Here is a 12,195-nt window from a genome sequence, read left to right as displayed (position 1 = left end):
ATCCAAACCTTCTCCTCTGTTCTGCTTCACTGTTACAGGGGTTTATTCCCTGCTTTCTTTACTGCAGAGACACCCAAAACCAATACAAACATGGCCTGCCTCAAAACATTTCTCATCTTGGCTGTTCCTGAAAATTCAGGATTATACACAGCATGTTTCCCTGCCCCTTGTCCTTGCCAGTGTCTTCCCCATTACCCAGCCTGTAAGGCTGGGCTCTCCCTTGTACAGCATGACGAATAGTTGCTGCACTTGCCAGCATCTCCAGGGCCTCGTGATCAGCGCTTTGAACGCAGCTTTTGTACGCGCTCTGCCTCCCTGCGCCAAGCAGCATTCCTGGGCACTGGCTCTGCCGCTGCAGGCGAACGTCCTCCAGGCAAAGGCTGCGGGAACAGGATTGCAACAAGCCCTGGCTGAAGAAGTCTCCAGTCTGCTGCAGCTCTTTACCTGCTGTGAAATCATCTTGTGTTGCCATGGTGGGGGGGATGATGGGCTCTTTGCAGATGAGAGTCTACTCAATGTGCTGCTGGTCGCTGGGCCTCATACAGCTGCTGGTGGGTTCCCCGGCAGCATCAGGAACCTGCATGGAAAAATAACACTGCTTAGTGCAAGTGACAGCCACCGATCCCTGGCTTTGCCCTGCCTATGGGGGTTCCTGCGTACAAAACTGCTCCAGCCAGGTGGTGTTAAAACAACATAAGAATATATTCAAGAGAGATATGCATTTTCCACATTCTGTCAAAATCATGGCCGTGAAGTCCAAACGCTGGAGGAACTGTTGTCGGCATAACGGGGGAAACATAACTCCACCTCAGCAGCTGCTCTCCCCATGGCTGTATGGGCACGGCAGCAGAGGCAAGTCTCTCACTGCACCCACTGCTGTTGGACGCAGCCCAGCGTGTTGGAGTTGTTCCCACTGAACTCGGCACTGCCGCTGCAGCAGGAGCATCATTTCACACATTTGATAACAAAAAGCTGTAATGTCACACTGGACTTGCCCCAAGGACAACTGAAAAAATGGGAGGCAGAAGAGTTTTCTCCTTTTTGATACAAATGTACTTGGATTTAAGGGGGGCACTGGGCTAACAATAGTGGAGACTGGTGTGTAACTCCTATCTCTCTAGCACTTCCCACCAGTCTGCAAGATTTTTTTCTGTAGAAAGATGTAGATAAGATTTTATGACACATCCGTGAGTAATTCTGAGCCACAACTCAAACCGCAAGCCACATACATCCAAATCTGCCACCCATTGGGAAAGGAAGGAGAAAAGCACTTGAAACAACTGCTGCTGTAGCTAAATTGCCTGCATTTACAGCGTTGCTGAGGTATCTGTAGCACTTGCAGCACCTCAGAAAGCCTGAGGCTACAGCATAACCCATATTTAGGGATGCCAGCTATCCAGAAACTATCATCTGTCTGCCATGCTCACATCAGCAGATGCACATCCCACGGAGCTAGTGGAGTTGTAGGCAGTGTTATAGTGCTCAGGGTATGTGAGGGTAAAGGAAGTTTATGCTTAGCCCTTCAGGTTAGTGCTATAGCAAAAGGTGACACTTTCCAGCTTCAGTCCCTGCAGTCCATTTCCTTACCAGCTTGGTTGCTTTCACTTCAAAACTATAGAGATTTCTTTCCACCTTCTGACAGAGACTTCAGGCACCATGCAGGGCTTTTGCTACTGTCTCTCACGGTGTCCTCCTGGGCAAAATGTCCAGCATACAGCTGGATAAACACATAATGCAATGGGTGAACAACTGGCTGATGGGTAGGGCTCAAAGAGTTATAGTAAATAGGCTTATGTCAGACTGGCGACCAGTCACTAGTGGGGTTCCTCAGGGATCCATCTTGGGGCCAGTGCTCTTCAATATCTTTGTTAATGATTCGGAAGCAGGACTTGAAGGGCTACTATCCAAGTTCACTGATGACACAAAATTGGGAGGAGCTGTTGACACTCCCAAGGGCAGTGAGGCCCTGCAGAGAGACCTTGATAAATTAGAAAGGTGGGTGATCACCAACCGCATGAAGTTTAACAAGGGAAAGTGACAGATTTTGCACCTGGGACATGGCAACCCCAGATGTACATACAGACTGGGGAATGAGAGGCTAGAGAGCAGCCTCGTGGAAAGGGATCTGGGGGTTCTGGTCGACGGCGAGTTGAACATGAGCCAACAGTGTGCCCTGGCAGCCAAGAGGGCCAACCGTGTTCTGGGGTGCTTCAAGCATAGTATTGCTAGCCGGTCGAGGGAGGTGATTGCCCCACTCTACTCTGCACTGGTGCTGCCTCACCTTGAGTACTGTGTGAGGTTTTGGGCACCACAGTATAAAAAGGATATGAACATGCTAGAGAGTGTCCAGAAGAGAGCCACAAAGATGGTGAAGGGTTTAGAGGGGAAGCCGTACGAGGAGTGGCTGAAGTCACTGGGTCTGTTCAGCTTGGAGAAGAGAAGACTGAGGGGAGACCTCATTGCAGTATACAACTTCCTCACAATGGGAAGTAGAGGTGTAGGCCTTGACCTCTTCACCCTGGCGACCAGTGACAGAACTCGAGGGAATGGCAGGAAGATATGCCAGGGGAGGTTTAGGTTGGATATTAGGAAAAGGTTTTTCACCCAGAGGGTGGTGGAGCACTGGAACAGGCTCCCCAGGGAAGCAGTCAAGCCTGACAGCATTCAAGAAGCATTTGGACAATGCCTTCAGACACATGGTGTGAATTCTGGGGTTGTCCTATGCTGGGACAGGAGTTGGACTCGATGATCCTTGTGGGTCCCTTCCAACTCAGGACATTCTGTGATTCTATTGCAAATGTTCTGGAGCTCCACCCTTTTCCAGTGCAGTCTGGATCAGACCATGGCAAATAGTAGGGCTGTGTTTCCACCCGTGGGGCAGTTGATTCCAGGTGTACTGGATACCCCTCCAGGTAAAAGCAAACTGTGGCCTGCACTTTGGTGCCAAAGGAATTGAGAAAAACACATTAGCAATGTCTATGGTGGTGTACCACTTGGCTGCCTTTGACTCCAGTTCATAGTGAAGTTTTAGCATGTCTGGCACAGCAGTACTCAGAGGTGGCGTAACTTTGTTCAGGCCATGATAGTCTACAGTTAATCTCCATTCCCCATTAGACTTTCGCACTGGCCATATAGGACTATGAAAGGGTGAGTGAGTCTTGTAATCACTCCTTGATTTTCTAATTGTCTAATCAGTTTATGAATGGGGATCAGGCAGTCTTGATGGGTGTGATATTGTCATCGGTGCACCGTGGTGTTAGCAATTGGCACCTGTTGTTCCTCAACCTTCAGCAACCCCACAACAGAAGGATCCTCTAAGAGGCCAGGCAAGGTAGACAGCTGTTTAATGTCCTCAGTCTCTACAGCTGCTATACCAAAGCCCAGTGATGTCCTTTTGGGTCCTTAAAATACCTTCTTTTGAGGCAGTCCGTGCCAAGGATGCACGGAGCATCTGGGCCAGTCACAATGGTGTGCTTTTTCCATTCATTCCTAGTTAGGCTCACTTTGGCCTCCAATACAGGTAACTCTTGAGATACCCCTGTTACTACAGAAATACTGCTGGATTCTATCCCTTTATGATTCGATGGCATTAGGGTGCACTGTGCACCAGTGTCTACCAGGGCTCTATACCTTTGTGGTTTTAACGTGCCAGGCCATCAAATCCACACAGTCCAAAAGACTCACTTTTCCCTCTCCTCCACGTGGCTGGAGGAAGGGCCCATCTAATCAAGGAATGGATTTGTGCAGCTTGCATGGATTAGACCTTCATTCCCCTTGTTCACACCTGGTACATGGGGATCTGAGGCCCATCTGCCCTGACTGGGGTACTGCTCACTGGAAACTGGAGCAGCCGTCCTCCTAGAAAAACACTCTCTGGTATTTCTTTTACCTTGCAACTCATGTACTCGTGCCTGTAGGGCAGTGGTAGGTTTTCAATCCCATCTCCTCATGTCCTCTCCATAATCACACAGAGAAAATCACAGGGTACCTCGCAGCATGTGCCGTTTCCCTCGAGTCGCTCTCGTAGGAGGGCATCTTCTCTTAATGGCTGCGATGAAGGCCTGTGCAGGTGAAGAGTCAAGTTTATTCTCTACTTTGGACAGTTTGACAGTTTGTCTGACAGTTTGTCCAACAGTGTTTCAAATAAGCTCTCGTTTTTCTCAGTCAGTTGTTTCACAGCTGAGATGCAGGCCTGCATTGGGGAAGAAAGACTGTCTTCATACTGTCGCCTTTTGTTAGACACCTCACCACAGCAGTTACTGTCTGTTTGTCTCCTCCCCAAATCAATACTGTCAATGTGTGGGCATACGTCAATGGTGCACTCTGCACAAACTTCCACAACACAGGTCAGTTGCATTGCACTTCATCAAGATCTACAATTATTTGTGGGTGACTATAAATTATCTCCCACACAGCTAATTCTCTCAGGTACTTAATACCTTTTTCCATAGTGGTCCATTTGCTTGGCCGGTACACAATATCATCGTTATAGGGATACCTGCTCTTTACAGCTGACAAGATTCACCTCCAGAGGCTGACAGTGTTTATCCTACTCCCAAGTGCCTTATCAATACCCTCTTCTCTGGCCAGGGATCCCATCTGTCTGGCTTCTCTACCCTCCAAGTCCAAGGTATTGGCTCCATTGTCCCAGCATCTGAGCAACCAGGTAATAAGTGGCTCACCTTCATGAGAGCTAAAATCTTGCTAAACATTAGGAAGGAATAAGCAGTAACACAGCACACATGGCAGGTAAGGCAGCATTACAATACTCAACTCTGTAAAAAGCTCTATAAAGATACGAGATAACACTTTGCTAAAAAATTACATAATGTGAGCTGCCTGTTTTAATTTCCAACCCCTTGAGATTCTCAGAGGAAGAAATGTGATACTCTCTCGGCTAAGCTATCCGGGTCTCCTCCCGCTGGAGCTGGGATGCGAACTTATCAGAGCAACCTGCCAGAGCCCTCTCGAGTCGAGTTGAGTCGAATTGGGCTGAGCTGGGCCACACGTTGGGCACCAATAAATCTGTCACGGTTTAAACCTGGGCCAGCTATTAAACTGGTGGCAGACGCTCTCTGTTAACCCTCTTCCCCTCCAAGAAGGGGAAGGAAAAGAGAAAGGGAGAGAGACTTAGGGGATGGAAAGTTAAAACAGTTTTAATAAACAATAACAATGAAAAAGAGTATAATAATAATAATGGAAATAATTCAATATATACAAATATATACAAAACCAAAATCGAGTTCCCCCGATGATGGTCACATCACCACCGGCACTGCAGGGCAGGCTCCGGGAAGGCTCAGGATGGGCTCCGTGACAGACGGGAACTGGATTCAGGAATGCATAGATTGGGATCAAATGCAGGAGAAAAATGGACAGAGCCCTCTTTGGACACCGGCCATAGCCAAAGAGCGAGACCCTCATGATCCCCCCGCTTTATACTGAGAATGACATGGACGGGATGGAATACCTCATTGGTCAATTTTGGGTCACTTGTCCTGTCCCATCCTCCCTGGAGGTGCGACCCTTCTATGGCTCTTCACTTGTAGTTAGTGAGGAACTTAGCAGTGACCTTGGTTTCTATAGGAATAAATACAGCAAGAGCCTTTCTGCACACTGGTACCTCAGTGATAACTATAAACTTTGAGCGTTATCACTCCTAGAAGCAGACCCTGTCTGCAAAACATGCAGTTAGTTTCAGAAAGTGCAATTACTTAGAAGCAGCTCAGCTGAAAGTAAAAATCACTGAAAGGAAAATTGGTTCTGTTTTAGTCCAAAGCGAAACCCTGTTACACAAAGCCAGGCTCTGCATGCCTCAGTTTTGTTCCTCTGCCAGGCTGCCCGACCTCAAACCTAGCATGCTATAAAGCGTAATTAGGAAGGGCACCTCCATGGCCCCCAGAGGCTTAAATGCCTAAATTCAGGGCATAGTTCCTAATTCAGGCCAGCTACGAGATATGGAAAACCCCAAATGTACAGCTATGGAGGGCCACCCCTTTCTCTCTTGCACCAAGACCACTGTAACTGGAACGATAATGGCAGAGCAATTTGCCTCCAGCCTGGGGGAAGTGCTGGGTGTGCAGGATTCATCTTCTGCCACTGCTGATAGGAGCATGGAAAACAAGGTGGTGCCATTCTCTGTACAGAGGAGAACAGTGGCAGTGGTTCACTGCTGAGTGGAAAGAAGTGTTAGAAAATGGCTTTCTGAGGAGGAAAAAGTGGAATACAACCGCATTTGAACAGCTCCAGGCCCTGGTGAGGTTTCAGCAGACAGTAACTGTACTCCTTGTCATCCTTCTGCTGGATTAATCAAAAGGAAATGCATCCTCTGCAATTTTCAGCTTCTTTGGATCATTAGCACACAGTCAATGAAAACAGACATTATTTAATGCTATCCCTACTTTCTTTCCCAACTAACAAGCTATGTCTCTGGTGGCTTCCCAGTGCAGCAAACATACAGTAGCATTATGTGAAACATGCCAATGCCAACAACCCTACAGAGCCCGTCAGGATTGGAGCCGCTGTGGAGGCTGAACCCAACATCTCACCAGACAGAGGCTTGTTGTGAGGATAACATGAAACTGGAGTGATGACACTTGTTTTGGTTTTTTTTGGCCAGTGCATTTCACCTTACAGGGCCATAATGCAACTGTAGCATGAAGTTTTTACACAGAGTAAAAAGCCATTGCCAAGTGGAACATGACAGTTTCCCCAGGCCTGTGGGAGAAGCTAGAGTTAGATCCCTGGGCTACTAATTGCATCTCTCCCCACTTTTCTAAGTTCTTGGTGGTAAAGCTGCTGAGCTTAGAGCACCAAAAAAAAAATCTCCTAAGGGAAGATTCATAATGGCCTCTTTCATATGCACAGTATTTCTTTCTGTGGAGGCAAAGTGGGCTGAAAACCACATAAAACAGCCAGGAAGAGCAGAAAATTTGCTACAGTAAATACACAAATTGCAAAGCATGGGCTAGCTTGACCTCACACGTATTTTAAAACAAATACTTAAGAGTGTGCAGTGTGTATAGCATCAGTTTCTCTTCCTTTGACTCATACTCCATACTGGATTAGCAGAGGAGAGAAAAAAACCTGCTCGAATATCCAAGAAGAAATTTCTTTGGCTAAAGATCACAGCTGTTGCCATCTTCCATACCTGCCTCAACTCTGACCTCTAAACCCCAGGGCCTGTCTTTGGCCAGGAACTCAGAGATCTTTTCCAGGTGCAGGAGCACGTCCCCACCGTCCCCAGGAGACCTGCTGCGTCTCTATCAAAAGGCATCTGGAGCTAAAAGATGAGTTGGATGGCACAAGTCTCACCCTGTCCAGGATCCTCTGTTTTCACTGACTTCTGGGTGCTTCCTGCAGACTCATAGTCTTCTGAACAAAAGGAGATACAGGTCTTGAGAGGACACAGCCCAACCACTAATTGCCTACGTCTCTACTAAGCAACATCGAAGATAATTTTTCAGAACATGGAAAGATCACACAATTTGTGACACAGAATTAAAAGACTGCTTTTCTAGGCCACTTTAATTTAACGGCAATGTGTCGATTTGGGTTCAAAAATACAAAACACTTCAAAGCCAAACACCCTCTGTAGCTGCCACTTTGCTTATTCTCGTTTGAAAAAAATACTTCAGTGCAATTTACTGAGCTTGTGTCCTAAAAATACTTCACTCCCGCTGACTAACAAAATTCATGGTGCAAAATGAGATACAGAATCTCCCTGTGCAATGCGAGGTGCCTTGGGCAGCAGTCCTCAGACACAGGACAAACAGAGGGTGCCCAAGCTTATCAGGGATGAACAGAAGAGGAAAAGGCATCTAATCAGACCTACTTGAAGATCTAAGCGTGATCGTCAGACACAAACTTTCTTCCAAAGCTGAGTGTCTAAGAATGACTTTCCTTCCCGTAAAACAAAACAAACCCAGAAATAAAAGAGAAAGGGGTGGGACTTGGCTTCCACAAGAGCTAACAGCAGAGCTGTCGGAGACCTGATGAGGAACACAGGAGACTGGGCTGGGATTCATCTGACTGAACATGGATGTCTCTAACGTAGTCACCCATCTCTGAGCCAACCTTGGTCCCATGTTTAGGCAACGGAGAGTTAGTCAGTATAACCAGTGACTTCAAGGTACTCTTTATGTTACCCTAAAGGAGACGCTTATATATTAGGTCAGAGGGACCGCGCACTAGATTCACTGATTTTATTCATTATATCTCCTTTAAAACAAAACAGGACCTTAGTCCACTGGTGCAGGCAGAGACAATTACAGCTACATTACGGATACACAGCTGAGGTCAGATAAATTACACTCCATCTCTGCTCTATCCAATTTGGCTCAAGACCATCAACTCACATCTCCCTCACCTTTCAAACGGCTCCCGTAACCCCCGGAAGAAGGGAAATGGCAGATTCACCTGTTAAAGCCCTTCCATTTCCTATGAGCAACAGGACCAGTCACTGGACCAGAGAAAGAGAGCCAGACGCCACCCACAGCCCACAGCTCCTGAAGGTTGTCTAAGGAGACCTGTAGATTCAAATTTTACCTCTTCTGAATCACAAATACTGAGGGATTTATGACAGATGGGAGCTCCAACAGGATCTACTGGCTGCTCTGTGTCCGTTGACCCATCTGGCAGGGACCAGTCAAAAAACGCCACAGGGACCCAGACATTCTGCAGCATGCGGGGGGGGGGGCTATGCAAATGACGGAGCCCCCAACAGCCACTTCCACCCCAGCACCATCCACTAGACCTCACAGCGCTGGTTGCCTTCCAGACCTCACAGCACCCACTGCTGCAACACACCAAACCTTTGCAGGGTGACGCCCCTCCATGCTCAACTCTAGGACGTGAGCTTTGAGGATAGCACGGGCTTGAACCCGGACATGGCATCCTCACTCCTGGACAGCGAGATGTGCATGTTCATCTCCCTCTGAAAGAGGAAAAAAGGACATTCAAAACCCTCGACCTGACACAACAACTGCCTTAACTCATTTAAACCAGACACAGAAGAGGTTTCTATGATCCTAGTTTTTAAGAACAAAAATACATGCTTTAGACAATTATGATCAATTGGAAGAAATCACACTAGGCAATCTGAACAGTGCTGTCAGTCCAGCATATGCAGAGTAATAATATATGCCACTTTACAGTAGCAGATTTTCTTATATTCCCCACACCTCTGAACTGAAGCAGAAGGGAAGAAGCTGTATGTACACTAGTGAGCATGTAGAGCCAGTGGACTTCCAAACAGCCACACAAGGTGTTAAGAAGTGCTGCTCTTCACTTGCAGTTCTGAAGGAAGTAAAAGTCACAGCACATCATGTTTCTTTCCCCCCTACAAACTGCACGACACAGAACTCTGCACAGAGAAGTGGTTTCCATGCCCTGTACTGGCTGAGTCATTTTACTGGACTTGAGGAGCATCCAAAGGAGAAGAGACCTTCACATTACCTCACACAGAGGAACTGAAGTCAGTGAAAAACAAACACAAGTAGCTTACCACCAGGCAATTACCTTTTCACTGCTCTTTCACTTGGTAATTATTCCAAACATTGATCTCTCTTCCAAATGTCCTACGTGTATTCAACATAAAGTTACTACCTTGCAGGCTCAGAAAGGTTTCATTTCCCAACAAAGAGGAGGCTATGATAAACTACAGCCACATCTGACTCTGTTTTTCTGGGTTCCAAAGCAAGGAGTTCAGCAGAGTTTGGATGGAGTGATGTAAGTTGTTTAAAGCAGGAAAGTATTCATTCCTGATGTCAACCTTGCTTTGCATTCCAAACACAAGTTGTGTCCAGAAGCACCTAAACCTCTCTCACAGGTTAGCAACACACTAATTAGAATCAGCACACTGTTAGCACACCTTCTTCTTTCAGCATGTTTTTACTCACTGTATACCTTCTGAATAACTGTCAGAAGAATGATTTCATACTATTCCTTCACTTCAACACAATTAAAAAGGCACAAATCCCATTTTCACACACTAGGCATTTTATACATAGCTGCTTATTAAACCAAGGAGCATTTAGCTGAACTGTTCCTGCTGGGAAAAAAAAATTTGTTGCTATTAGAAAGTCTGAAGGTGCAGATAGGTATCTACAATTTGCAGGAGAAACCAAGTTCTAACTAACTTCAGTTAACAGAAAATCCAGCTGAAAGGAAAATCCAGCTTATCATCCACTGCGCTGATTCACCACTGATGGGAACGCTTGAGTGCATCCCAGCCCAGAACCTGCTGGGGAGTGGGGAAGAAGCAGACTACAGGAACTTCTCAGGCACTAGTAGCTTACTCCTCAGTGCTGTCTTCCAGCATGCTTTGATTTCCAGGAAGCCATCTCTGGCTTACTACACGTGCTTATTTCAACTGTTACACATACGTATCAAGCCACCAGAGAGACGGCCACAGGATATAGTCTTCCGTGCCATTTAACAGGCCGCAGCCCATTTTTGCAGACACTTCTGAACACTAACTGAGCACCAACAGGTACCCAGACACAGCTAGCTAAGGGAGATCCTTACTTTTACTGCACACTCATGTCATTCTCAATAAGCGCTGCTGGAGTACAGTCAGCATGTACACTCTGGAGGGTTTGGTGGACTTTGTCCCCCATTTGGCAGTCTGAAATCTTCAGATCATTTTGTAGACCAAGAGGCAGTCTTCTAGCATTAGGAACAGACTCCAGATCAGTTCCTTACTACAGTCTGTTGAAAACAGAGCCAGGCCTCTCAAGTACTATGCTGAAGTTTTATGTCAAATGTCAGATGCTAATGACACCACAGGTCTACTGCAAGAGAAACTGCAAATCCAGAAGGTATTTCCTATCAGTCTTGCTAAAAATCAGCCGGTGCTTTACTCAATTACAGAAAAACATTATCATTTGATGTCATGAATAAAACAAAGGTTTTACTTCACACAGCTGGGCTACAGCTTACACAACGATCAGTTATACTGAGGTGGCCATTCCTAGCTGGCCAAGCCATAGGTAATACAGACAGTTACAGTTCTGATCATGTTCTTTCTATTTACTTGAAATATGCTGACACGTACACGTCTCTCCTGAAACCAGTAAAGTTTGACACGTTTTAGTGGAGCCAGGGAGGAATTCTATGAAAATTAACCCCTTGAGCTGAAGCCTTTCGATAGTAAATGTGCGAGGCTGCAATCTTTAGAACAGCTTCAGCCAAATAAGATGACACTTTGAAAAAGAGACTTTGTGGGAAAAACCCACTGCTATCCCCACGTAAGAGATCTCTCTTACTAAGTATTCCGGAGCATGAGCCTGACAATTGGCAGACAAAATACCTTTGACCATCCTGGGAATATCCACTCCCCAAATTTTACACTCTGCACTTTTTTCAGCTGCCCAAGTCAGAACGGTGGTTGTGCTAGTCAGTGGAGAGAGGCGATATCCTCCAGACAGCGACTCAGAGCAGTGGGATGACTGGAGGAAGCCTAAATTGGGCTGTCATTCTGACTCACTCTCCAGAGGAGCCTCTTTCTCTCCATTTAAGACAGAAAGAGGCTTAACAGGTGGAAGCTAGGTGATATATTCCCTTTGGTGGCTGTCAGCAACTTTCATTAATGCATAAAACACACCTCTGTTACAAGACCAGTCACACAAAGAAGACCAAAGCAACGCTTAGGGGGTCAAAAAATGTGGGGGAGACAAGCAGAACAGGAGATTATCCTGAAAAATTCTGAATTTCTGAACTCATTGTATGTCTATTCCCGGCAGCCGCAGCGTGGGCTGTGCCACCACCTGCGTGGGGCCCCATGGGTCTGGTCTTGGTCTGGGTCGGAAGGGACCTCTAAAGACCATCTGGTCCAGCCCAGGTGTGTGTATGTGAATACCTGAGTGCTAGTACACAGGGAATAATCCTGCTTAGAGTAAATGGTTTTATAATTACAAATATCCATTCGATGTTACAAAAATCAGTTCCCTTAAAGATTCAAGTGCTTGCTGATGGATTCCTGGCCGACAAAATCCCTTCCCAGCTTGCTTAAATGTTAAACCCTCTTTAAAGTGGCGTTCAGATTACCTAGATACACCCCATTGCTGGCCTCGTGCTGTGGTGTGCGCAGCTGGTGTTTGCTGTTCCAGGGTGGCCAAGAGTCCATCTACAGAGAAAGAAAAAGCAGGAAACTATCCCTGGCTGACTGAGGGAAGGGAACCAAGGCAGTGAGTA

This window comes from Nyctibius grandis, chromosome 1, assembly GCF_013368605.1.
Source record: "Nyctibius grandis isolate bNycGra1 chromosome 1, bNycGra1.pri, whole genome shotgun sequence".
Taxonomy (NCBI): domain Eukaryota; kingdom Metazoa; phylum Chordata; class Aves; order Nyctibiiformes; family Nyctibiidae; genus Nyctibius; species Nyctibius grandis.
The sequence above is the reverse complement of the archived record's forward strand: the minus strand, read 5'-3'. Positions refer to the sequence as shown.